This window comes from Palaemon carinicauda, chromosome 10, assembly GCF_036898095.1.
Source record: "Palaemon carinicauda isolate YSFRI2023 chromosome 10, ASM3689809v2, whole genome shotgun sequence".
NCBI lineage: Eukaryota > Metazoa > Arthropoda > Malacostraca > Decapoda > Palaemonidae > Palaemon > Palaemon carinicauda.
In genome coordinates, this window is record NC_090734.1 from 148,377,422 (window position 1) to 148,402,770 (window position 25,349).

The following is a 25,349-nucleotide window of genomic DNA, read 5'->3' on the forward strand; positions in this document are numbered from 1 at the left end:
TTGCAGTCTGTTCCTACTAGTAGGCGACGTATTTTGATGTCAGCTTCTACTTGAAGGAACTAAATTGCAGTCTGTTCCTACATGTAGGCGGCGTATTTTGATGTCAGCTCGTAATTGAAGGAACTAAATTGCAGTCTGTTCCTACTAGTAGGCGACGTATTTTGATGTCAGCTTCTACTTGAAGGAACTATATTGCAGTCTGTTCCTACTAGTAGGCGACGTATTTTGATGTCAGCTTCTACTTGAAGGAACTAAATTGCAGTCTGTTCCTACATGTAGGCGGCGTATTTTGATGTCAGCTCGTAATTGAAGGATCTAAATTGCAGTCTGTTCCTACTAGTAGGCGATGTATTTTGATGTCAGCTTCTACTTGAAGGAACTAAATTGCAGTCTGTTCCTACATGTAGGCGACGTATTTTGATGTCAGCTCGTAATTGAAGGAACTAAATTGCAGTCTGTTCCTACTAGTAGGCGACGTATTTTGATGTCAGCTTCTACTTGAAGGAACAATATTGCAGTCTGTTCCTACTAGTAGGCGACGTATTTTGATGTCAGCTTCTAGTTGAAGGAACTAAATTGCAGTCTGTTCCTACATGTAGGCGGCGTATTTTGATGTCAGCTCGTAATTGAAGGAACTAAATTGCAGTCTGTTCCTACTAGTAGGCGACGTATTTTGATGTCAGCTTCTACTTGAAGGAACTAAATTGCAGTCTGTTCCTACATGTAGGCGACGTATTTTGATGTCAGCTCGTAATTGAAGGAACAAAATTGCAGTCTGTTCCTACTAGTAGGCGACGTATTTTGATGTCAGCTTCTACTTGAAGGAACTAAATTGCAGTCTGTTCCTACATGTAGGCGGCGTATTTTGATGTCAGCTCGTAATTGAAGGAACTAAATTGCAGTCTGTTCCTACTAGTAGGCGACGTATTTTGATGTCAGCTTCTACTTGAAGGAACTAAATTGCAGTCTGTTCCTACATGTAGGCGGCGTATTTTGATGTCAGCTCGTAATTGAAGGAACTAAATTGCAGTCTGTTCCTACTAGTAGGCGACGTATTTTGATGTCAGCTTCTACTTGAAGGAACTATATTGCAGTCTGTTCCTACTAGTAGGCGACGTATTTTGATGTCAGCTTCTACTTGAAGGAACTAAATTGCAGTCTGTTCCTACATGTAGGCGGCGTATTTTGATGTCAGCTCGTAATTGAAGGATCTAAATTGCAGTCTGTTCCTACTAGTAGGCGACGTATTTTGATGTCAGCTTCTACTTGAAGGAACTAAATTGCAGTCTGTTCCTACACGTAGGCGACGTATTTTGATGTCAGCTCGTAATTGAAGGAACTAAATTGCAGTCTGTTCCTACTAGTAGGCGACGTATTTTGATGTCAGCTTCTACTTGAAGGAACAATATTGCAGTCTGTTCCTACTAGTAGGCGACGTATTTTGATGTCAGCTTCTAGTTGAAGGAACTAAATTGCAGTCTGTTCCTACATGTAGGCGGCGTATTTTGATGTCAGCTCGTAATTGAAGGAACTAAATTGCAGTCTGTTCCTACTAGTAGGCGACGTATTTTGATGTCAGCTTCTACTTGAAGGAACTAAAATGCAGTCTGTTCCTACATGTAGGCAACGTATTTTGATGTCAGCTCGTAATTGAAGGAACTAAATTGCAGTCTGTTCCTACTAGTAGGTGACGTATTTTGATGTCAGCTTCTACTTGAAGGAACAATATTGCAGTCTGTTCCTACTAGTAGGCGACGTATTTTGATGTCAGCTTCTACTTGAAGGAACTAAATTGCAGTCTGTTCCTACATGTAGGCGGCGTATTTTGATGTCAGCTCGTAATTGAAGGAACTAAATTGCAGTCTGTTCCTACTAGTAGGCGACGTATTTTGATGTCAGCTTCTACTTGAAGGAACTAAATTGCAGTCTGTTCCTACATGTAGGCGACGTATTTTGATGTCAGCTCGTAATTGAAGGAACAAAATTGCAGTCTGTTCCTACTAGTAGGCGACGTATTTTGATGTCAGCTTCTATTTGAAGGAACTAAATTGCAGTCTGTTCCTACATGTAGGCGGCGTATTTTGATGTCAGCTCGTAAATGAAGGAACTAAATTGCAGTCTGTTCCTACTAGTAGGCGACGTATTTTGATGTCAGCTTCTACTTGAAGGAACTAAATTGCAGTCTGTTCCTACTAGTAGGCGACGTATTTTGATGTCAGCTTCTACTTGAAGGAACTATATTGCAGTCTGTTCCTACTAGTAGGCGACGTATTTTGATGTCAGCTTCTAGTTGAAGGAACTAAATTGCAGTCTGTTCCTACATGTAGGCGGCGTATTTTGATGTCAGCTCGTAATTGAAGGAACTAAATTGCAGTCTGTTCCTACTAGTAGGCGATGTATTTTGATGTCAGCTTCTAGTTGAAGGAACTAAATTGCAGTCTGTTCCTACATGTAGGCGACGTATTTTGATGTCAGCTCGTAATTGAAGGAACAAAATTGCAGTCTGTTCCTACTAGTAGGCGACGTATTTTGATGTCAGCTTCTACTTGAAGGAACTAAATTGCAGTCTGTTCCTACTAGTAGACGGCGTATTTTGATGTCAGCTCGTAATTGAAGGAACTAAATTGCAGTCAATTTATATCTAAAACTAATGTTTTAGTCAGCTTCTACTGTAAATTAGACTAGAAATGTTGATAGCTTCTACTTAAAGGTGACTAAACAGCAGTCCACTGACTCCTATCCTACTTGATAACGACTAAATCACTGCCCTCTCTAACTATAAAGTGACTAAATTGCAGTGAGTTCTGACTTAGTTACACTCAGCATTTACGAGAAAACAAATCAATTGTTTTCAGTTATATTTTCTAAAAGGACGAAATTACACTCAATCCCTACTTAAAAACAAATCAATTGTTACCGGTTCCTCACTAAAAGCGTATGAATTGCAAATAGCGTATATTTGAAAGTAATATAGAAGTTTTATTCCAGCTGTGACCAAGTTGTGGAATGATCTTCCTTATCAGGTAGTTGAATCGGTAGAACTTTTTATTTTTAACAGTCTGACTTAAGTCTTTTTATAGTCTATATACGAATTACCTGTTTTAATGTTGTTAATGTTTAATGTTTTTATCTTAAATGTTCATTACTTCATATAACGTTTATTTATTCCTCATATCCTCATCTCACTGGGCTATTTTTACCTGTTGGAGCCCTTGGGCTTACAGTATCTTACTTTTCCAACTAGGGTTGTAGCTTAGCTGCTAATAATAATAATAATAATAATAAGCCCTGTGGCTCCAACAGGGAAAATAGCCCAGTGAGGAAAGGAAACAAGGAAAAATAAAATATTCCAAGAAGCTTAAGAACATTAAAAAAATATCTCCTATATAAACTATAAAAACTTCAACAAAACAAGAGGAAAAGAAATAAGATAGAACAGTGTGGCCGAATGTACACTCATGCAAGAGAACTCTAATCCAAGTCAGTGGAAGACCATGGTACAGAGACTATGGCACTACCCAAGATTTGAGAACAATGGTTTGATTTTGGAGTGTCCTTTTCCTAGAAGAGCTGCTTACCAAAGCTAAAGAGTCTCTTCTACCCTTACTAAGAGGAAAGTGGCCACTGAACAATAAGTGCAGTAGTTAACCCCTTGGGTGAAGAAGAATTGTTTGGTAATCTCAATGTTGTCAGGTGTACGAGGACAGCGAAGAATATGTAAAGAATAGGCCAGACTATTCGGTGTGTGTGTGTGTAGGTAAAGGGGTAATAGACCGAAACCAGAAAACATAGTAGTACTGCCTGGCCAGTCAAAGGACCCCATAACTCTCTAGCGGTAGTATCTCGCCGGATGGCTGGTGCCTTGGCCAACCTACTGCCTATACTAGAAAGTGATTAATTGAAGATAAGCAACTAAATGGCAATCAGATCCTACTTCATGACAACTCAATTGCTCCTACTAGAAAGTTATTAATTGCAGATAATTCCTACTTGAAAGCAAGCAAATCACTATCTGGAGCGACTGACTTGCAACTAGGCCTAACATACTGCTTCACCTACTCAAGGTATGAGGGGTGAGGCAGACATAGAAACCAAGCATTCGAGGAAAAAATTAGATTCCAATTTACCACCTGAGAAAATTGCTGCCACCAATACGAGACTTTTAACATTGATAGTTTCAAAAATTCCAAAATATCTCCCTGAAGAAATATAAAATATATAAATAGAAGCTGAGGATAAAGCAAAGAGTTTACCAGACAAAGAGAAGGATGTAACAAGGGGCAGAGAATATTCCATCATCACTGCCCAAATAAGATTGGTATATCAAGATTAAACCTCGTCCCCCAGAAATTTAATTTCATTGCATATAAACTTTAATGAAGCCGAAATTTAAAAGATGAGGGAGGATGTTTTAGACAAGGTAAAAAACAACAAATGCCCCATAGAGGAATACTGTGGAAAATACAGATCAAGTCCAGCAAAGATTTTCTTTGGAATCTGAGTTGTTAACTGAATGGAAATGAGGTGAGAGGTTTATGAACATGCAGTGATTTGTGGTATATATAGACAGTGAGAGAATTACCTCCCATAGACAAAATATAGTGCAAGGTTTCACACAGGCGTGCTAGTGTTTAAGGTACCCCCTAGCCATCCCTATGGAGGAACCTCTACGCGTTTTTCAGCGACGGTGGTGCCATCTTTTGAGAAATTTTGTTACTAATTTCGGCAAAATGATGTATCGTTCAGCGGCATTCAAGAGAAAGGACTCTTTTGGGTTGCAGTTTTCTGCTTACCCATCTATGGAAATTGTGAACGATATGTTATTTTCGTGCATGAAATTGAATCCTAGTACTATAATAGGCGTGCAAATGATGAATAGGAATAGAGTTATCGTTAAAGTGACACCGGAAGTGTTTCCTGACATTATGAAACAGTTCGAAGACAAAGAAATAAGCTCTGCGAAATGTGGACAGGTAAAAATTGTAAATTTAAGTTCCTCTGTTACATATGTGTCTATAAGGAATGCTACATTTGAACTTGAAGATGAAGTGTTAAATTCAGTATTATCAAAGTATGGAAAAGTAGAAGGAATACGACGTAACAGGTATGTTGAAGGGCCATTAAAAGGTTACTTGTCAGGAGTGCGGACAGCGAAAATGAGATTAAAAGAAAACGTTCCCTTATCTATCACAGTAATGGGGTACACACTAACTGTGTTGTATAATGGACAGCAACGAACATGTTTTAGGTGCAAAGAGGTTGGACACGAGGTGAAAGATTGTCCATTAGAAAGTACGAGACCTAGGTTTAACGAGGAAGATTTCCCTGACATGGTTCCTGACCAGAAGAGGAATTCAATGAAAACAAAAACAAAGAACAGTGAGACTACGGCAACGGTATCTGGCAAAGACGACACTTTGGATAGAGAAACTATTATTCAGTTTGAGGCAGTTCTGGAAGAAGAGAATGTCGAAACAGAAATAAGTTTTGATTACTTAAGGAAAGAACCTCTCGAGAGAGAATCAGAAAATGAAGATGATGGAAACTGCTTAGCTGAAATTGACCAGGAAATAATTGACGAACCCCAGGAACATGGATTATCACAGGAAATAGGAACCAGTGAAATGAAAACTGCAACAATCCAGGCGGAAGTTCACCAGGTATCGATGGAAAGTGACGAATTGACGGAAAATGAAGATATGGTTAGTGGAAACAAACTTAGCCACTATGAAGACACGAGCGTGCGGCCCAGAGAATCGATTCCCCAGGAGGAGCATCGTGGTACCACCGACAAAGGAACAGGAAACTGGTATACGGAACAAGATGGAGCCAATAAGCTGAAGATAACTTTAAAAAAGGACCAGACCCAGAGCATGGATGTGGATCATAGGAGTTCAACATCAGATAACGAAATAGAAAAATGTCCAAAGAAGCATAAACCATGTTAATTTTAGTGTATAAAAGAATTTATCTTTAATTTCTATCAAATTCATTTCATCCACATTAAATATAGCGACAGTTAATGTCAATGGACTTAATTGTATAAATAAGCAAATCATATTAATAAGTTTAATGTTTTTATACAAACTAGATATAATGTTTATTCAAGAACACAATATAAAAACTGAAGGGAAACTAGAGTACATAGAAAAATTTTGTAAGATATTGATAAATTATACACAATATCAAATGTGGATGTCCTGAATGTAGAAAATTATTTAAATGGTCATTTATAAAGTGTTAATTGTGTTTGTTCAAATGTTCACATTCAGCTACTGAATGTCTATGCCCCTGCTGGAAGTAGCAAAAAGAAAGAAAGAGAACAGCTCTTTTGTAAAGATATTATGTATTTCTTGCGAAATAATATAAGTAACATTATATTGGGTGGAGATTGGAACGCCATTACTAGTATGAGGGATTGTTCAAATTCAGATAGTTACCTTTTATCTAAATCTCTTGTGTGCCCTAAAAATAATTTGAAATTGAAAGACGCTTGGTTTCTCCTAAACCATCATGTAGAGTATACATATATTAGGGAAAACTATGGCTCAAGGTTAGATAGATTTTATGTAAGAGATTTGCAAAATCACGTAAGTGATATCCGAAATATACCTGTAAGCTGGTCTGACCATTCCATAATCAAACTAACAATAAAATTGGAGAATGTTATGTCATTAGGTAAAGGGTATTGGAAACTCAATTGTAATATTTTGAATAACGATTTAGTTGAAGAACATTTCATGATGGCTTGGTCTGGGATTAGAAATAAGAAAGGCAAATTTGAAAATATTAAATGCTGGTGGGACTTTGCAAAAGAACAACTAAAATCCTTTTTTGTAAGTTGCTCAAAGCAAATTTATCGGGAGAGATACGGACTACTTAATTTACTGAATTATCAGTTAAAAGAGGAAATTAGGAAATCGCCCTTGAATGCTGAGAAAATGTCATTAGTGAATTCATTAAAATTAGGAATAAATAGTATTCAAGATGAAATATGTGAAGGGATAAAAATAAGAGCCAAAGTTGATGATAAATTAAAAGGAGAACAAGTGTCAGCCTATCTACTAGGGAAGGAAAAAAATACTAAAACCTTTCTGAATAAGATTAGGAGAGAAGATGGTAGCGAAATTGTTAATCCCGATGCAATTATTATGTATGTAAGAGACTATTTTGAAAACCTCTTTAAAAAAGAAAAATGTAATAAACATAGTCAACAGATGTTTCTCAATTTAATCAATAATGTTATAGACAAAAATGAAAATGATATATTAACAGCAGATGTGACAGAGACTGAAGTATTTGCAGCAATTCGTGGGATGAAAAATGGGAAAAGTCCAGGAATAGACGGTCTCCCCGTAGAATTTTATAAGACATTTTGGAAAGATATCAAGCAAGATTTTGTAAGCCTAATGAAATTTGTGTTTAAGAATAAGACCGCTGTAAAACTAAATAAAGGAATCATTACTCTCACGCCGAAAGGAGGAGACTTAGATCATATTATTAATTGGAGACCAATAACAATGCTAAATGTAGATTTTAAAGTCATAGCTAAAATAATAACTAACAGATTTAAAAATGTATTAAATTTAATAATATCCTCTGAACAGTTCAGCTGTCTTGAAAATAGGTCAATAATCAATTTAAACGTCTTAATGAGGGATATTATGGTTTACACAAATGAAAATAACAAGGAGGCAGCTTTGATAAACTTAGACTGGTCGAAAGCTTTTGATCGTGTAGATCATGAACTCTTATTTGCAATATTAGAGAGATTTGGTTTCGACAGTAGTTTTATCCAGTTGATACAAATGTTATATGAAGATGCTGAGAAAGTGTTGTAAGCATAAACGGAAACCTCTCTGATCCATTTTTCATCAGGAAATCTGTGAGGCAGGGATGTCCATTATCCATGATGTTATTTGTTGTGTATCAAGAACCTTTCTACAGAATGATAAAAAGACAGCTTTCAGAGTCTTCCTTAAAATTACCAAATCAACTGAATGTGTGTTTTTGGTTATGCTGATGATTCTGTTATTATTGTAACTCGTGACGAAGGTCTTTTAGAATGTATAAATGTAATCAACGAATATGAAAAAGCGTCTGGTGCCATTTTGAATAAAAGCAAGACTTCCATTTTAGGTATAGGATGTTGGAAAAACCGAACGGTATGGCCAATTAATGGCTACCAGTTTCTTCAGGATTCATGTAAAGTATTAGGAGTTTACAATACTAATAATTTTCAGAAAAGTGTTGAGTTGAACTGGTCTTCTTTGGAAGATAAGATCACCAAGATGGTTGGTATTTTTCAGAATAGGAGACTGACAATATTTCAAGTCTATTGTAATTAATTGTAAGATTTTAGCAAAAACATGGTATATATCACATGTTTATCCAATACCAAATACATGTGCTCAAAGAATTCAGAGATGTTTGTATAAATACATGTGGAATAGCAGATATGAACCAATTACAAGAAAAACTATGTTTTTAGATAAATTAAAAGGGGGAGTTGGAATATTTAATATTTTGTCCAAATCAAAAGCCATAATGTTCCATACATTTCTGAAAAATTGTATAAATAGATGTTTTGGTTATGAAATGCTGTATTTTTTCTGTAAAATTCGGGCAACTTTTCTAATTGAAACCAAAATTTAATATAAAGATTGCACTATTTTTATCCCTGTATATTATAGCATGAGAATTGATATTCATAGAAAAGTCTATCGCTTAAAGAATTATCCAAATGTGTCAAATAAAGAAACTTATTGGTTGCTTATGAATTGTAAATATTACAAACCCAAGATAGAGCTACTGTATTCCCTCTTCAATTGGACTTTGATTTAGAAACATGTAAACAACAAGTATATTGATAAGAACAGCAGGGAAATACTTTATAGGTATACTCATGAAATACTAAATACAAATGACAGGTTGTACATCATGAATTTAACAAATGAGAATAAATGGCTATTTTGTGGTGCTCTAGAAAATAGCATGCATTTCATTTATTTCTGTCCATCACTAAAAGCAAATAATATACTGGTTTAAGACACTTTTGAAAAATTGTTGTAAGATCAAGACAAACAGTTTGCTTAAGATTTTGAAATTAGACTTTGAAACTGTGTCAAATAAGGATGAAAATACTGCTGCAATGGTTCTGATATCGGATTTTTTAGCAGGAGTGTGGTATGGGCGATCTATAGGACTGTTAACGGATGACCCAAATTTACTTATATTCATAGGAAATAGAATGTTAAAAACAAAAAAATTAATAAGGAATACTTAAAAAAAAGAATTAAATAAGATATTTACGAAAGAGTACATTTATGATAATTACTTAAATATGTAACATAATTATAAGTTAAGAACGTTTGTACAATGAAAGTTATTGCATATTATATATTTATTAATTGATTTAATTTGTATTGAGCTGATTTATAACTATGTAAAACAATGTAGTTCATATCAGTATTTTGTAAAGAATAATTACGTATATAATGTATTTTTAAGAACAGTATTTCTAACGCGAGTCTAAGCATGTGTCCAAATAGCCTACAACTAGTAATTGTATACGTCTGAATAGCCTACAACTAGTAACTGTATGTTTGTTTAAAAACAACTCGTAAATCCAGTTAACTTCCAGTTACTACTTTCAACAACACCACACAGCTCCAGTTCGGTTCCCCTAAGACCCCAAACTCTAGAATATTCGCCAGATTATGCATAATTCAAGTTCTTTGTAGACGCCCTAACTTTGTTTTTAGAGGCCATATATCTACAGTAGAATCTTATCACATAACTCACAGTCCCATTTCCTCTCTACTACGTGATCCATACTTTCCCATACTTCCACAGAATAAATTGTTCTAGTCCTTTTCCATAATGCATAGGTCTATACATTTCCCATACAAATTCTCCTTCTGAAAATTTAGTTTTCCACACTGCATAATTTCATTGTTTTTTCCACACTTTCAGAGGCGTTGCACCGCCCGCCTATCTCTCCTCTGATAAGCACGGCAGGTGTTCACGAGATATGTCTGACTTCATGTTACGAACTCAACTTTTCTTAATTCGGATCTGTTTATCTCGTGTTGCATAGATGTCAATTAAACAGTAGCATGTGTATGATATATATATATATATATATATATATATATATATATATATATATATATATATATATATATATATATATATATATATATATATATTCTGGACATTACGCCGTTTCACCCACGTAAAGGCAGCGCGAAAAAAAAAAACAAGACAAATGTCAGTACGTCATTCATACTTTACCTATTGAGACGTAGTCAAACCACCTAAACACACTGCATGGCTCCGCTCTTGCGCTTACTGTGTATTATGATACTTTCACCCATCCATTTTCTTCTGATGTATCAATTACCCAAACTATTTAAAAACAAAAGTTTGTTCCAGCCTAACACCTCAGTATATTGACCTTTTAACCCATTTTATCTGCATAATTCCACATTGCTGCCACATATTACAAACAGCTCTTAGAAAACTTAACATACATATTTTACTTCCATAGAGGAGACTTGGGTAAACAAAATTCGCATTCTTATCCTTAGAGGCCTAGGCCTAGAGCTACAAGTATTCGGCTTATCTCGTTGCCACTTACTATCATAGCATTAATCTTCCTAATATTTACAGTCAACTGTCTATTATTGAAAACACTTCCAAACAGTTTCTCTTCCTTTCCCCAACCAGGAAGGTATCATAGCTGGGACACATTCCTTCAACAACTATTTCCTAATTTCATTATAAGCGCCAAGGTTGACTTGCTTATCTTCCTTTGTCTTATTTCATCACTGTATCGATATATATGTTATCAATACATACATTTACAACATGACCCATATAATCTTGATATAATGTGTGTGTACACTAATGAAAGCTAACAAAACCCAAAATAACTATGTATATGCACCGCCTTCGATATGAAATTTGAAACATTTAACGGTTGCATTCTCCTGGGCAGTTCCCAAAATGTATAAACCGCTTTTAGAACAGCGGTATCCATTACGAATTAAGTGCTTATTTTTAACACACGAGGAGAGAAATAGGTCAAATACTTTAAAGGGCATTAACCCGAAATAACGGTATCTTTCCCCCATTAAATAAAGGTTTTAAGCGAAGTAACAATGAAATGGTTCTAGAAATTCTCCCAACATGAACTTTTTACTTTTTTGCTTATCAAAATCTTCTATTTTCGTTTCATCGTCCTCCTGAAATTATATGCAAGTTCACAAACCCATTTATCACCACCATGGGGAGAGGGGGAGGGAGAAGGGAGAAAGATGTTGGATGGGAGGGGGAGGGAATGGATGTTATAGGCTCAATGCACTACTGAGAATCTCAGTAACCAACCGTCATCGTTGCCTAGACAATGACGTTGCATTCCCGTCACCCCCCTCCTCTCACCGCCACCCCCCCCCCTCACCGATGCAGGTGAATGTCGTTGCAAGTTTCAATTCGTCATGCATTTAAATTTCTCTTTATGTTTTCCTACCATTTGCGTATATTTTGACAGCACATGGGATAAATACTAATCAAGCATCATGAAACCAGTAAGTTCTCGTGAAATGACGCCACATTCTTTAAATTTAATTCAAATGGGACCGGAAAAGGGGTTTATTATGGTAGTTGGCAACTCCATAGGTGAACGACCATGGCAAAGGCGGCCCCGTTTGAAGGAACCAACAAGCATTACTTAAATTTGGCTTTAAATCTATTATTAAAAGCATCTTGACTACTCGAGGGGATTAATAATGTGCTTAAAAATGCTTTCATGTTAAAGATTGGATAATTTTTCCATAAAATGCTTGTTCGTTGGAGAAGACGCAAACAAAGAGATTGTGTTACTGCGCAGTATTCCCCGTTACCTTTGAGCAGTGGAGTGTGTTGTGGTGATAAAGGGGTGGGGGCAGTATGTGGGAAGGGGTAGGAGGGAAGGTTATCATGGGAGTTACAAGAACGGAGAGATGGAACACCAGGAAGGGGGAGGGGGGGGGGTTGATGAGAACTACCTAAAGGGAAGGTTCTGAGCTAAAATTAGATACAATTAATGAAATCCAGGAAGGAGTCCCAAGGACCGCTTCAATGGAATTCTGCAAGTAGTATCGAAGGGCGTCACTGAAAATAATGCGTTCAAGGAAAGTCAAGTCTCCGAAAAAAGACACAGTCATTCAGTTGGATAAGTATGACTTGTCTCTTTAAATGTTTTAACATCTGCCTAGTACCATGTTTTAATGTGAAGTGTAAAAAATCGATTTTGGATGTTAAATTTCTTCCCCATTACAAAATAACATTTATATTGAGAATCTTAAGAATACAGAGATGTTACTAAGAATAAATAGATTTACAGGATGACATTAAATGGGAAATTTTGAAAATCATATACTTTTCCCAATACGAATGAAATGTAATTCTGTAAAAGCAGGAACTGGTTGCAAAATTCCAAAGTGAGTTGGTGTAAAAAAGAAAAAAAAAAAAAAACGCCTTTGTACTTTGTTAAGACCATCTCGTGGGGGAGAATCCGTTATGTATCAGAAACAGGAAAATGCGTTACAACATTTCCTTTCTAATTTATATGCAAACAGTAACATCTTCCTACTTTGCTGTCATAAAACAATGCAATTCTTTGTTTCTAGTTTTCATTTTTACCGTTACTACTACTGATATTGTTATTATCCTAAGTATAAACATTTATGCATACAATCTTAAATTATCAAAACACTGACCCATCCTATGAACAATAATTATTTCATTAGAACGTTTTTCAACAGTTTCAATATTCATTCAATATTTATTGTTTCTACTTCTGCTCTATAAAGAGGAGTTAGCTCAACCATCTTGATTTTTATTCGATAAAGAAGAGTTGGCTTAACAATACTTCCAAGTCACTTCAATGCTTAACTTGATGACTATTTCTTTTCATGAGGTAACGTCCCTGACTGGTGATCACCAGACTGGGGTTCGAGTCCTACTCAAACTTGTTCGTTCCTTTGGTCGCTGCAACCTCACCATCCATGTTAGCTAAGAATTGGGGGGGGGGAGCCTATAGGTCTATCAGCTGAGTAATCAGCAGCCATTGCCTGGCCCTCATTGGTCCTAATTGGATGGAGAGGCGGGTTGGGCGCTGATTACATGTATATATGGTCAGTCTCTAGGGTATTGTCCTGCTCGATAGATCAATGATATTGTTCCTTGATTCTGCCATTCATGAGCGACCTTTAAACCACCATTATGTTTAATCTTCAATATCCACAAATATAAACTACTGTAATTAGCTTTCTGTAACATTGTTCTCTTCCTGAATTCCATTTACCCTTTAACTTTTAAAAATTGACCACAGTTACTCTCAACTCCCAACCACTAAAACTTTCATATATCTTTTCTCCAGTCTCTGTAATTTTTTTTTTTTCATCAACCATTCAATATTTAATTTATGTCATTTTTGTTTTATCCCACGACTTTGTATTTTCCTATTCCGTTGTTTTGTGACCTCTATCATCATTCCATCTATAAAGATTCAATAGCGGCCTTGGATATAATGCAACCTTTTACACCTAAACCAGTCACTCTTATGTCAAATATTTTTATAGTATGATTTATTGCCATCCTAAAAACGAGTCTTCGGTACTGAACTTTACAAACACCCTTAATAGTGAATAACCCCCACTCTCTCTCTCTCTCTCTCTCTCTCTCTCTCTCTCTCTCTCTCTCTCTCTCTCTCAACACGCATGCATAAATAGTATTTGTATACATACACACAAACAAACATATATCTATGTATATGATTACATAAATCTATATATATATATATATATATATATATATATATATATATATATGATTACATAAATCTATATATATATATATATATATATATATACATATATATATATATATATATATGATTACATAAATCTATATATATATATATATATATATATATATATATATATATATATATATATATATATATATATATATATATACATACATATATATATATATATATATATATATATATATATATATAGTAATAACCATGTACGTAAATCTAGACACTATCTAAGTATAAAGCAGGTGTTCTAAATGAGAGACAAACCACAGGAATGAGAAGGCCAAAAGGCCAGTGTCCAGGACAAGTCACCTACACTCCCCCCCCCTCCAAAACCACCTTCAGTGGAAAACAACTCCAGCACAGCTAAACCTGGGTCGGGTCAGGCACACAAGTTTTTGTCTCTCTTCCTCCGAGGACCTTCAAGATCTTCCTTTCCCCTCCTCCCCGAGGCTCCTTACCGCTAGAGGGGCCCCAAAGGGCGAATCCCCAGGAATGTTTTAAGAGATATTACACACCCTACAAATCATTGCCCACAGCCCCACACCCCTACAATCTCCGGGAATGATTTTTTTTCCAGTGCTCTACTTCCGGGCTGTGGTGCGGTGTGAATGACCTTGTTGGAAACCTCGACTCGTTTAGAAGTGGCAGAAATCGAGGCCCCCCTTCGAGTGCCTTCTACTTTTGGGGTCAGAGCCACAGTTGAGGTTACTGGTCAACCTTCTGGGTGAATGTTGTCTGGTTTCCCTTTTGAATTTGACTCAAGCAGTTTCTACAAACGCGTTTATATATATATATATATATATATATATATATATATATATATATATATATCTATATATATATATATATATATATATATATATATATGTGTGTGTGTGTATATATATATATATACTGTGTATATATATATATATATATATATATATATATATAATATATATATATATATATACATATACATACAAACATAGGCAGTATATATATATATATATAATATATATATATATATATACACAAACATAGACAGTATTTATATATATATATACATATATATATATATATATATATATATATATATATATATATATATATATACAAACACACACATATGTATATATATATATATACACACAAACATATATATATATATATATACACAAACATATATTTATATATATACAAACATATATATATATATATATATATATATAGTATGTATACGTATATATTAAAAACAAGAGATTATACACAAAATAAGTAGAAATACACCATTATATAAAATATGACCAGAACATATTTTTTCGAAAATGTAAGGCCATACACTCTCTCTCTCTCTCTCTCTCTCTCTCTCTCTCTCTCTCTCTCTCTCTCTCTCTCTCTCTCTCTCTCTCTCTCTCTTGACGAGAGTATTTCCTGCATGATCTTAGGTGAGCAGGAAATGCAACTGGAAGCATTTTTGTTCTTCCACTAAACTGCAAAACTTGTTTCTGTCAAGAAATACCGGAAGTCCGACGCAAATCTAAAGTTACCAATATACTACTACTACTACTACTACTACTACTACTACTACTACTACTACTACTACTAAAATAATAATAATAATAATAATAATAATAATAATAATATGCATATTGACACCTCCGACAAAAATATTTCCAAGAATGAAGAAAATTCGTATATGTTAATTTTTAACTTTTTCTAACTCAGCCCTAAAGTAAACAACAGTAAAACAACAACAACAACAACAACAACAACAATAATAATAATGAATGTATCACAATTACTGGCAACACTTTTTCATAATCAAATAAATATTCTGATTTAACCCATGGATGATTATAATAACATTCCTTACACATGAACTGATTTATATTAACAATATATCAAGAAAGGCCTTTGTACACACAAGACAAACAGGCACACGCACACACATCGTTATGCGTGTGAATAAATTTATATATTTTTTTGTTTTATTATGAAATACGCATTTACAATCTTGCAATTTATAACATATACATTATAGTATATTTACATAAATCATTTTCTTTATTTTACATATACTGTAAAGGCCTACATGGCTGAGGACTATGAAGCCCGAAGTAGGAGACGATGAATGAAGAAGTATTGAATTAAAAACTCAAGAGAGAAACGACTGGCGAAATCTAACCGAGGCCCTTTGCGTCAATAGGCACAGGAGGAGATGATGATCATGATGATGATGATACTGTATTTACAATTGAAATTTTCACTATTCAAAATGGAGAAGTATTGAATTTAAGCTCAAGATAGAAACGACTGGCGAAATCTAACCGAGGCCCTTTGCGTCTATAGGCGTAGGAGGAGATGATGATGATGATGATGATACTGTATTTACAATTGAAATTTTTACTATTCAAAATGGCGAGAAGTGTTGAATTTAAGCTCAAGATAGAAACGACTGGCGAAATCTAACCGAGGCCCTTTGCGTCTATAGGCGTAGGAGGAGATGATGATGATGATACTGTATTTACAATTGAAATTTTTACTATTCAAAATGGCGAGAAGTGTTGAATTTAAGCTCAAGATAGAAACGACTGGCGAAATCTAACCGAGGCCCTTTGCGTCTATAGGCGTAGGAGGAGATGATGATGATGATGATGATACTGTATTTACAATTGAAATTTTTACTATTCAAAATGGCGAGAAGTGTTGAATTTAAGCTCAAGATAGAAACGACTGACGAAATCTAACCGAGGCCCTTTGCGTCAATAGGCGTAGCCGGAGATGATGATGATGATACTGTGGAGAAGTATCGAATTAAAAACTCAAGATAGAGACGACTGGCTAAATCCAACCGAGGCCCTTTGCGTCAATAGGCACAGGAGGAGATGATGATGATGATGATGATGATACTGGAAAAGTATTGAATTAAAAGCTCAAGAAAGAGACGACTGGCAAAATCTAACCGAGGCCCTTTGCGTCAATAGGCGTAGGAGGAGATGATGATGATGATGATGATGATGATACTGTATCTACAATTAAAATTCTTACAATATAAGATTCTCACTCATGAACCGCAAGATGAAATAACCTGACGGACGCTTCTGGGTTACTACGTATGAGAAACCTATTTATATCTCTCCTGCACATGTTGCAATTCTGCAATTGCGAGAGCAGAAAGCGGAGATAGCACCCCCCCCCCCCCCCCGAGTAACGGTGACGCACGGAGAGGCCTTTTTTAAAAAATCGCCGCGTCTTTTGGTAAAACGGGTCTCTTGCCCTCAGTGGGGGAATATATCAGCGCCTCTGCGGAGGAAGAGGAGGAGGAGGAGGTGGAGGAGGAGAATTGGAGTTGAAGGGCATTCATCCCACGACCTGGGGTGTAGAAGCTGCTGGAGGGAAAGGGGGGGGGGTAAGGAGGAATGGCGTTGTTGGTTGTATCAACACGTATATACAGTTACGCAGAACAATTTTTGCTTACGTCTGCACGTGCTTAGATGTGCCCGGGCTCAGATTGCATATATTATTATTATTATTATTATTATTAATTATAATTATTATTACTATTATTATTATTATCATTATTACTACAAATAGCAAAGCTACAACCCTAGTAGTAAAAGCATGATGCTCTAAGCCCAAGAGCTCCAACAGGGAAAAATAGCCCAGTGAGGAAATGAAATGAGGAAATAAATAAACGGTTTAAAAAATAATGAACAAATAATATAAAATATTTTAAAAACATTAACGTTAAAACATACTTGAGGAAAAGAATATATAGGATCAGAAGTCAAAACAACAACTGTTGGGTCCTGTGGTTTTTTTTTTTTTTTTTTTTTTTTTTGGTTCAGAGACGAAGGTTAGAATTCTGGCAGGGGAGAAGTATCAACATAAAAATGTTTCCCTTATGATATCCTTTCCAAAAAAGCTGAATTTCTTCGACATGGTAGTATTTAGTGGTTCAAAATTTCAATGCAAGTGACAAAATTATTATATATATATATATATATATATATATATATATATATATATATATGAATTATATATGTATATATAAATTATATATATATATATATATATATATATATACTGTATATATTATTAATTGCTAATCTGCAACCCGAGTAGGAAAAGCAGGATGCTACAATCCTAAGTGCTCCATTACGGAATATATATATATATACATACATACATATATATATATATATATATATATATAATATATATATATATATATATAGATAGATAGATATATATATACATACATATATAGATATATATATATATACATACATATATAGATATATATATATACATACATATATAGATATATATATATATATATATTATATATATATATACATACATATATATATATATATATATATATATATATATATATATATATACATAGAAAACAACGAATACAGCCGTTGTTAGTCCACTATAGGACAAAAGCCTCACACAGTTCGTTGTCATGTCTGGGATTTGACCACTTTCATCACCACTTATAGTCTGACCTCTCACAGCAACCCAACCTAGTATGGGTGACCCTGACTAATATAGCTTTGCTAATCATGGCGATATGCAAACCCGTCCACCCCGGTAAAGTCTCCCTCCTTCAGGAGGCCTTCAGGAGGACGTGGATTTGAACATTATCATGAAAATTTTAATATCAGCATCTTTATAAGTTTCGTCTTTTCCAGCTTATTTTGTTTGAAAATCCAGGATTACCTTTTTTTTTTTTTAAATCTGGATTTAATAGAGAACTTTTAGGGTATCAATATTTAAAAAAATAAAAAGGCATCTAAGGATTGGATGATTTCCAATAGAGTTATTTCTTTCTAATTTGAATTACCAGAGAGTTTATTTTTCTGAATATCTCCATCTCTAGGAAAATATATTTCAATCCAAAGAATTTGATATACAATACTACAAATTAATATCACCAACCTCTCTCTCTCTCTCTCTCTCTCTCTCTCATGAGTAATTCAGCTTCATTGTAGCACATCGCTGTTTTCAAATTTGCTCTCCTTCGCTTCTGTCTTTTCAGGCATCCATTAATTATCTCTCTCTCTCTCTCTCTCTCTCTCTCTCTCTCTCTCTCTCTCTCTCTCTCTCTCTTATAAGTAATTCAGCTTCATTGTAGCACATCTCTGTTTTCAAATTTGCTCTCCTTCGCTTCTGTCTTTTCAGGCATCCATTAATTATCTCTCTCTCTCTCTCTCTCTCTCTCTCTTATAAGTAATTCAGCTTCATTGTAGCACATCTCTGTTTTCAAATTTGCTCTCCTTCGCTTCTGTCTTTTCAGGCATCCATTAATTATCTCTCTCTCTCTCTCTCTCTCTCTCACTCTCTCTCTCTCTCTCTCTCTCTCTCTCTCTCTCTTATAAGTAATTCAGCTTCATTGTAGCACATCGCTGTTTTCAAATTTGCTCTCCTTCGCTTCTGTCTTTTCAGGCATCCATTATCTCTCTCTCTCTCTCTCTCTCTCTCTCTCTCTCTCTCTCTCTCTCTCTCTCTCTCTCTCTCTCTCTCTCTCTCATACACACGCGCACTTCAAATAACCTTGTATTTTTCTCTAGTCAGTTTTTGCTACATTTTTTTTCCAAACTCTTGCTCATAAAAAAAACAAGAAAAAAAGGCGAGTAAACTGATAAAAAACTGGTAAAACCCAAGAAACCGATTTTTAAACAATTTTTTTTTGTTGCAGCATAATGAACAAAAAATACTATTTCGTCCTTGCAATATTTTCTTGCAGGTGCAAATTTCTTAATATAACCCCCCCCCCCCTCATTGCCTAACCATATCAACCCATAAATCGCCCCCCCCCCCCCACTCAGGCAGACTTGTTCCATTGCAACTTACATTTCTAACTTGTTTCCTTCGAGAAGCAGGTCTATGCACCCCTTCGTCTCTCTCAGAGTGGGGGGAGCCCCCCTCCCCCCTTCTTCCCTTTTCCTACGGGAGGAGGGAGAAGATGGCGTCTTCCTCTAACCTCTTTCTTAAAGGGGAGTCCCCTCTTCATTTTTTCCTTGAAGGGAGTCCTCTCTAGCCCCCTTCCCTCCCCTCCTCCTACGGGGGTGTACATTTCCCCTTCTTCCAAGGGGGGTATGTGGAGAGTTTCACACAAGACTTCCTAGGGGTAAATCCCTCTACCTCTTTGGAGGAGGGGGTGGGGATGGGGGAGAGTGGGAACTGCGGGGTGTCTTCCTGTTTGCTTGTTTGTGTGTTAATTATATTCCACTTCCTGCTTACCTTTTTGTCAAATTGTCACAACCTCGATTGACGAAACGATGCAATTGTTCTGAAGACGTCAGATGTATCAATTGAATACGCAACTTGCGTCACAAAGCAGGTGGGTTTGGGGGTCCAGTTGACGCTTCAGTCAGATAAAATTACACTCACGAACACACACACACACACACACATATATATACATATATATATATATATATATATATATATATATATATATATATATATATATATATATATATAACACTATATCCTTTAGAAGGGGTGGCACTAAATCAGACACAATCTTCCTGTTACTTAGCAAGCCTTAATGGTTAAGGCTAGAAGCATTACTTCATCCTTACTAGCCCCATCAGTGGCTGGTACCCACAGAAAAAGGTTCATTCCGGTCCCATCCCAGCCAGCGACCCACTACATTCGACTAAGTACCAGGCACATAACCCACTGATCACAGTCACACAGTTCAACCAATAACAAATTTATATCAGAGAGCAAGAGTAATTTTATCAACAAATTTCAAAGAAAATCTTCGAAGATAGACGGGTGTCAATAAGGTTTAAAGGTTTAAAGGTCACTCATGAATGGCAGAGGCAAGGGACAATGACATTGCCCTATCAAGCAGGACAATGCCCTAGAGACTGACCATACATACATATGACCAGCACCCAAACTCCCTCTCCACTCTAGCTAGAACCAAGGAGGGCCAGGCAATGGCTGCTGATGACTCAGCAGATAGAGCTATAGGCTCCCCCAAACCCCTCATCCTTAGCTCACAAGGATGGTGAGGTTACAGCGACCAAAAGGAACTAAAGAGTTTGAGCGGGATTCGAACCCCAATCTGGCAATCACCAGGCAAGGACGCTACCACCCGGCCACCACAATTTAAAAACACATTTAGATGAATAGTAAAAGGTGCAGTTGTGAATATATGTCAATTACAAAATTTGCAATATAAATTTCAAAAATTGGAAATTTATATTTCTTAATATAAGAATAAATGAAAGACTCCTCAGGAGTAGGTAGGGTTAGGTAGCAGACCGACTCTCTTTAACGGCATCAGAAACGCCTTTAATAGCATCGGCTGATAACGCCATCTAGGGGATCGTAAAGCGGCCGACAAAAAGGAGTATAAAGCAAAGGATATTGTCAATAAAGCATTAGAAAAGTGTCCGGGTAAAGCGGGTGGACCTATAAACCATTGATAAGGATACCGAGAGCCTTAAGGAGCCATGGATCGAGTCTTGGAGCAACAGAGGAATAAGCAGGATTCAGAAACTCCTTCACGAAGGTGGGGCTCCAGTTGGGATCGGGTGAGAGACACCATGGGATTGGACTTCTGGTTCTCATTCGTCTTTCAGGATGAGCTTGTTAATTTAGCTGGTCATTTTAATATTGCGATAAACACAATCGTTTAACAATCAGGTATTATAATAATAATAATAATAATAATAATAATAATAATAATAATAATAATTTTTATTATTATTATTATTATCATTATTTATTTATATATATAATTATTATTATTATTATCATTATTATCATTATAATTATTATTATTACTATTATTATTATTATTATTATTATTATTATTATCATTATTACTATAATCATTATTATTATTATTATTATTATTATTATTATCATTAATATTATTATTAATAATAATAATTATAATTCTTCTTCTTCTTCTTATTATTATTATTAATTTTATATATATATATATATATATATATATATATATATATATTATCATAATTATTATTATTATTATTATTATTATTATTATTATTATTATCTTCATTACAAGCTAAGCTACAACCCTAGTTGGAAAAGAAGGATGCCGATGCTATAAGCCCAAGGGCTCCAACAAGGAAATAACCTAGTGAGGAAAGGAAACAAGGAAATAAATAAACTACAAGAGAATTAATTCATTGGTCAGGTTGACATAAGCATGGTATATATCTCACGGAGTATTACATGAATCCCCAAAATATCTCTGAAACATACAATTAATTCTCTGAAATCCACGAAGTATCTCGCACAAGATATCTCGCCAAATCAATGAGATGTCTCGTAAATCCCAAAAAATATCTGATAATCCCCATGGCTCGTAAATCCTTAAGATATCTAATAATCCCCATGGCTCGCCATTCCACAAGATGCCTCGCCAAATCAATGAGATGTCTCGTAAATCCCAAAAAATATCTGATAATCCCCATGGCTCGTAAATCCTTAAGATATCTAATAATCCCCATGGCTCGCCATTCCACAAGATGCCTCGCCAAATCAATGAGATGTCTCGTAAATCCCAAAAAATATCTGATAATCCCCATGGCTCGTAAATCCTTAAGATATCTAATAATCCCCATGGCTCGCCATTCCACAAGATGCCTCGCCAAATCAATGAGATGTCTCGTAAATCCCAAAAAATATCTGATAATCCCCATGGCTCGTAAATCCTTAAGATATCTAATAATCCCCATGGCTCGCCATTCCACAAGATGCCTCGCCAAATCAATGAGATGTCTCGTAAATCCCAAAAAATATCTGATAATCCCCATGGCTCGTAAATCCTAAAGATATCTAATAATCCCCATGGCTCGCCATTCCACAAGATGCCTCGCCAAATCAATGAGATGTCTCGTAAATCCCAAAAAATATCTGATAATCCCCATGGCTCGTAAATCCTTAAGATATCTAATAATCCCCATGGCTCGCCATTCCACAAGATGCCTCGCCAAATCAATGAGATGTCTCGTAAATCCCAAAAAATATCTGATAATCCCCATGGCTCGTAAATCCTAAAGATATCTGATAATCCTCATATCTCGTAAATCCCCCAAAATATCTGATAATACCCATATCTCGTAAATCCTAAAGATATCTAATAATCCCAATGTCTCGTAAATCCCAAAGGTATCTAATAATCCACAAGTCTCGTAAATCCCAAAGATATCTAATAATCCCCATGTCTGTAAATCCCAAAGATATCTAATAATCCCCATGTCTGTAAATCCCAAAGATATCTAATAATCCCAAAGATATCAGATAATCCCCATGTCTCGTAAATCCTAGATATCTGATAATCAGCATGTCTGTAAATCCCAAAGATATCTAATAATATCCATGTCTCGTAAATCCTAAAGATATCTAATAATCCAAATGTCGTAAATCCTAAAGATATCTGATAATCCCCATGTCTCGTAAATCCCAAAGATATCTGATAATCTCCATATCTCGTAAATCCCAAAAATATCTGATAATCCCCATGTCTCGTAAATCCCAAAGTAATCTAATAATCTCCATGTCTCGTAAATCCTAAAGATATATGATAATTTGCATGTCTGTATATCCTAAAGATATCTGATAATCCCCATGTCTCGGAAATCCAGATATGCTAAAAATCCACAGGATTCTCGTAAATCCAAGTAATTCTATAGCACGTCTCGAATATTGGAAAATCTATTTCTTATAAGCAAAACACATCTTAAATCTACAAGTTATCTCCTAAATCCTAAATATATCTAAATCCACAGGATTTAGATATCCAATAATACTAATCCATTGATCAAAAAAGACAAAATGAACCAGCAGTAACCTACTTTCCTCCCCTACGCCGGGTTTCGAACCCAGATCTACAATCGAGAATATTTAACGTAAATTACTTAGAGGTATTAAACAGATGTACAGATATTAAAACCGAGTTATAAAATATAAAAATTCTAGCAATATATTATATATTTCAGTAATCTGTGTATTTTAATACGAATAAAAAACAAGTACAGATTCATACAGTTGAGAATCGTTATCTACAGATAGGGAGTTCTGTTGCGTATTGCCTATAAAGTGGGATCAAGTCCAATATGGCAGGATTAAAGGCAATCCTACACTCTCAAAAAATTCAAATCCTCGGAAAAGTGCTCGTGGAAATCCTTTAGTTAGGGGGCCGTTGGTATTGGGAACAATATGATATATATATATATATATATATATATATATATATATATATATATATATATATATATACATAATATATATATAAAACATACACATACGTATATTTACGTATAAAACTATACACATCACAGACACATATATTATATACATACATACCTACATACACATGCGTGTGAGTGTTTGTGTGTGTGTGCGTGTGTGTGTGTAACAACAGCCAGAGAACGGGAAATAAAAGGGGTAAGCATCAAGCGCTTTCGTGTTATATCAATACATTTTCCAGGTTCAATGAAGAATTACAACAACTGTACAAGTCGACGAAACTAATCAAAACCAATATAAAAAATAGGCGTCTTGTTTACACATCCTTTGTCTAACATTCACAAGGTCACTATGGTATTTTACTATAGTAAATTCCATGACATTTCTCCTTGTCCTGTTGCGGCATGAAATAAATCTAGCCACATCTCAATTTATACTAAGATTTACATTATTACTCTACCTATATTTATTGTTATATACAGAGAAGTGACATAAGATAATGCATATATACCGTGTGAATCATGAACAGTTCTGTATTCCACGAGTCCTCCTGATGAAGTCTTAAATAGAAGACGAAACCGAACAGGATCAAGTAGCATTTTCATTTTATCTTGTGGTCTAATTTCACACATAATTGTATATAAGTATATGTACTTGTAAATACTTATATATATATATGCATACATGTATGTGTGCATTCCAAATTATGAACCATACCTGATGCCATTAGAAATGATGGTGAAGGATGATATGGAGAGAAGAGGTTAGGTGGAAGAGGATACCTTTGCTAGGGGGCATAGGAGGGGGCGCATCAGGCAACCGACCCCTTAATGTATGGATAACGATGGGGAAGAAGATATGTATATGTATATATATAGGCATATGTATACGTGTATATATATATATATATATATATATATATATATATATATATATATATATATATAACTTAGCATGATTTGCAAGGTCCATGGGTTCGATACTTAAAAACCGCCCCAAGTCGACTCACCTATGCAAATCAACAGTTAGAGCCAAGAAAAAGGTAATGCTGTTAGCAAGCTAGAAACTGGCTTGGAAACCATTGGAATGTAACCCGCAACAGCTATATACCTGCCAGGTACTTGAACTACTGCGCAATGGACATTGAAATAACTCAGTTTTATCTGGTTCTGATTATTACGAAGGAAAAATTAAATAAAGAAAATAAATGACGAAATTACCTTCCATTATCGCATCAGAA